Below are 5070 nucleotides of genomic sequence, written 5' to 3'. Positions count from 1 at the left end.
CGTCCCACGATGCGTCAACCCAATATTCAATATGGAATTCTTCATCCCTGTTTCTGCAAGATCACACACAATGGGCGTACCAAGTCGTATGATGATCCCCAGAAACTTCGAGACTATTTGATGAGTATCACTCCTTCTACCATGGAAACTGCCAGCTAATGCCTTTTCGTCTTTCAATGTTTCTCCTTTTCTAAACTCATTCCTCCAATTTATATATTCGCTCTTAACGTGTCTCCCCTTCCTACCTTGCTCTTAACTTCCCTCTCACATCCTCGTGTATATCCTTTTCTCATATGTCCGTATCTGGTTTGCTCGTGGGCCATGTCCTCTCTCTGGTGTACCCGCGTCTCGCATGTTTTGGTTACTGTTTTCTTCTCAGATCAAGCCTTTGTGCCTTGGTCTGTTTCTTCATTCTCTTTCCATCTTTATGTCTCTTCCCTCTTTTTCTCTCTTCTCTCTCTCTTCTTGCTTCCTTCTTCTCAAGCTACCTCTGCTGTTTTCTTTACTTCTGTATATCTTTTTTCCATGCTACTTGACTTTTCTTTCCCTTCTTGAAATGAGCGCTCCCCTACCCCAAAGTCTAACCGTTATTTTTTGTCTTCTTCTATGTAGTGATCTCCTTGCTGTGTGTTGCATCCACTCTCCGCCCATTCCTCCCTTCACCCGACATGTGTAATTTTGTCTCTTGGAATGTTCGTGGTCTTGGTCATCCTGTCAAGCGTCAGAAGGTATTGTCTCACTTAACCAAATTTCATTCACAGGTTGCCTTTCTTCAAGAAACTCATTGCTCGGACATTGACTCTCTTAAACTGAAGAGACAATGGGTGGGTCAGGTTGTGTTTTCTCCTGCGGTCAACAAAAAAGGAGGGGTTGCTATATTATTTCATAAGTCTTTAAATGCTCAAATTATTTCCTCTCAAAATGATGATGAAGGTCGTTGGGCAATGGCAAAGGTTGTTATTCAGAACAAGACGATGGTCTTATTAAATATTTATGGCCCTGTTCGTCCAGATCCCAAATTTTGGAAAGACATTAAATTACTTATTTCATCCATTGACTGCCCTAATTTCATCGTTGCTGGTGACTTTAACCAATGGCTAGATCCTTTTTCAGACCGATTGTCCTCAAGTAAATTCCAACCTGATAAAACCCATAAGGCTTTTCAATCTGCCATTGCCTCTCGTCCTTTGCATGACTCTTGGAAAGTGTGTAATCCTGATTTACTTGAATATACTTTTTTTTCTAATGTCCACCACACACGCTCAAGGATTGACTATATTATGATTAGTAAGTCTCTCCTTCCCTCCCTTCAAAAATCTGTTATTGGCTCTATCTTTATTTCTGACCATGCACCGGTCTACACTACCCTGGATTTATCCATTACTCCCTCCACTTTTAGTCGCTGGAAATTTAACTCTTTTCTTTTATCTGATGCCACTTTTATGAAAAAATGTACTGAGTTTTTTAATGAATATTTTTCCCTTAATAACCCCGTTGATACTTCCATTCCTAACACTTGGGATGCTTTTAAGGCTTCTCTTCGTGCTTTTACGATTTCCTATGTTTCTGCCAAAAAGAAGCTTAACAAGCAAAAATATGAAGACCAACTTAAACATATTAAAACCCTTGAACATACATATTTCTCCTCCAAATCCCCATCTGCCCTTCAGGACCTGATTCAGGCCAAAACTGATCTCAATAAAATTATAACTAATGAAGCTTGTCATACTCTTCTTAAAATAAAATCTAAATATCATGGGGGTCAGAACAAAGCAGGTAAAATGTTGGCCAACTACTTGAAAATCAAATCTGAACGTAAAGCTGTTGGTCCAATTTTCAATGACTCACTCAACAAGCTGGTCACCTCTGATGAAGATATTGCTGAAGTTTTCCACAACTACTACCAAGCCTTATATACAGATGATACTCATCCTACAGATGCCAACCTAACAACTTTTTTTGAAGGTCTTCCCTCTCCCCCAGCCCTTCCTGATGAATTTTCACACCTAGAACGTGAAATTACCCTCCAAGAGATTACCTCAGCTATTCACTCCCTTAAAAAATCAAAAGCCCCCGGTCCTGATGGCCTACCGATTGAATTTTATTCCGCCTTTCATTCTTTTTTTGCTCCCAAGCTCCTTCAATTATTTAACTCCTTTATCTCTGAAGCTAAGGCCTCTGGGTCCTTTTTAGACGCCCTCATTGTCATCATCCCGAAACCTGATAAGGACCATACCCAATGTAAAAATTTCCGCCCCATTTCCTTAATTAATTATGATTGTAAAATTTTTGCTAAAATTCTTTCCTCTCGCCTTGATTCTGTTATACCTCGCTTAATCAACACAGACCAGGTGGGGTTTGTTAAGGGCAGACTTGCTGCTGATAATGCACGTCTTTTTTCCAATGTCCTCTCTTATAGTAAAAATGTCAAAATCCCATTGGCAGCCCTATCCCTAGATGCTGAAAAAGCTTTTGATCGTATTAATTGGCAATACATGTTTCGAACCCTTACTTGGTTTGGTTTCGGTCCAAATTTTATAGCATTAGTCAAACTCCTTTACTCTTCCCCTCGTGCCAGTATTTTTGTTAATAATCAATTTTCCAGATTTTTCTCTTTAACAAGAGGCACAAGACAGGGATGTCCCCTTTCCCCTTTATTATTTATCCTTTGCCTTGAACCCTTCTTGCAACGTATTCGTTCCAATCCTCATATAACTGGTTTAAAATTCTCCTCTATTGAAGCTAAACTCTCAGCGTACGCTGATGATGTCCTCATTTACATGTCTAATCCTGAATCTTCCCTCCCGCCCTTTTTAGATGAAGTTCAGTTATATTCCTCAATATCGGGATATAAGCTCAATCTCTCCAAAACTGAAGTCCTTCCCCTTAATTCTTTGTGTTTTCAATATATGTTCAGTAATACTGATTTTGCATGGTGCCCATCTAAAATCAAATACCTCGGTATATGGTTTTCTTCCTCTCTAAAAGATACCCTTAAATTAACATTTGATGCGTTACTTAACAAAATTCAATCACTTCTACAGATTTGGTCTCCCTTATTTCTTTCTTGGTGGGGCAGATTGGACACCATCAAAATGATGATTACCCCTCATGTTTTATATACAGTCTCTATGCTTCCTTTCAAAATTCCTAAATCCTATATTTCCCGTATCAATTCACTGTGTACAAAATTTTTGTGGAACAATAAACATCCCCGCATTGGATTACATAAGTTAGTTCGTCCTAAAAATGAGGGTGGTGTTCGTTTCCCTGATTTCTGCTCTTACCACTCTGCCTTCCTTATCAAACAATCCTTCTCCTTGGCTTATGATTTCCTTGATACTCCTGTTCCTAAATGGGTGCTCCTGGAACGCTCTTTTTTAAAGGATTTCGCATTTCAACATGTTCCTTTCATGTCAAATTGTACCTTTATATCCAAATATCCTATTTTGAAATATTGCCAATCTACCTTGCAAAATGTTTTTTCCTCCTCCCTTTCCCCTCTTCAATGTTTTTTATCATCTGTAGTTTGGTACAACAAATTTCTCAGATATAAAGGTAAATCATTCTATTTTAAACACTGGAAAGAAAAGGATATTATGTTTGTACATCAATTTTTTCTTGATTCTAATCTCCTCTCGTTTGTAGATCTACAAAATAAGTTTAACTTACCTTCTTCTTTTCTTGCTGAATACTCTATTATAATCTCTGCTATTCAGTCTCATCTATCCTCATTATCCTCTTCTTCTGATTCTTTTTCTTCTTTCACTCCTCTCACTCCACTTTACCCTCTCTTCTCTTCCCAACAACCTAAAGCTGCTCTTGTATATTCGCTCTTATTATCTAATTGCTCTGTCCGAACTAAGTCTACAGTGGAGACTGCTTGGGAAAATGATTTGGTTGTCTCCTTTGACACTGCGCTATGGGATCGTTTATGGTCTCGACTCTTCAAAGTTTCTGTTGCTGCACGCATTACCCAATCCTTACTTTTTATTTATCACAGAGTTGTTATTACCCCGGTTACTATTCATAAATTTTCTCCAACATCTTCTCCTTTGTGTTGGTCCTGTTCCACAGTTCCTGGTACTCTACAACACCAACTTTACTATTGTTCCCCAGTTTTGTCTTTCTGGACTAATGTTTGGAATATATGCATGAAAATGTTATCTTTTTCTTCACAATTGTCCTTTATACACATATTTTTAGGTTCCTTAGCTGATGATATTGATATTACTACACCTTCTTCTGCTAAACTGTTAGATCTTTTTATTGCACTTGCATTTAAAGTTGTTTTATCGTGTTGGAAAGATAATTCGAAACTCTCGGTTCACACTTGGTGGAACTATATATGTGACGAACATAGAATTTCTATTGCCTCTTCTACCTCTGTTCCTTTGAAAATTAAATCTGACTTATTATGGCTTCCCTTTACTTCATACCTCTCTTCCAATCCTCCCCCCTTACCGCGTGCTTCTCATCCCCCATGATCCCTCCATTTTTCTTCCTTTTTCTTCTTTCATCTTTCTCCTCTCTCCTCTTTTTCTGTCTTCTGCTTTCTCCCTTTTCTTCTCTCCTTTCTGATCCTTTCCTCTCTCCTCTCCCCTTTCTATCTTTCCATACCTTTATTTCTCTATATAAATTACTGTAGATTGATGTCTTTAATTATTATTACACTCATATGTACTTTTTCCTAATTTTTCATGACATATTTCTTGTATCACTCTTTAATGCTTAATAAAAATTTCTTAAACAAAAAAAAAAAAAATCATTTTGAGTTACATATTTCTAATCCATAACCTTCTCGATTCTGCTTCCTGATCATATTGTACAAGTACTAATATATCCAGGTTACTCAAATCGGTAGTACTACCTAATAATAAAGAATGGAAGCTCAATCTTCCACTCTCCTTTATCCCCAGTTAGCACACCACCATCTGAAAACTCACATTGCTGTTCTTATTATCTACATACAGCCTTCTTGAATGAATATTTCCCCTTCTCCCTCCTCAATAGGCAGATTCTGTATTGGGTCAAGCACACCATAAGACAACTTTTTTTCATGGTACTTTC

This window comes from Lissotriton vulgaris, unplaced genomic scaffold (assembly GCF_964263255.1).
Source record: "Lissotriton vulgaris unplaced genomic scaffold, aLisVul1.2 SCAFFOLD_583, whole genome shotgun sequence".
NCBI lineage: Eukaryota > Metazoa > Chordata > Amphibia > Caudata > Salamandridae > Lissotriton > Lissotriton vulgaris.
This window is presented reverse-complemented; position numbering follows the sequence as displayed.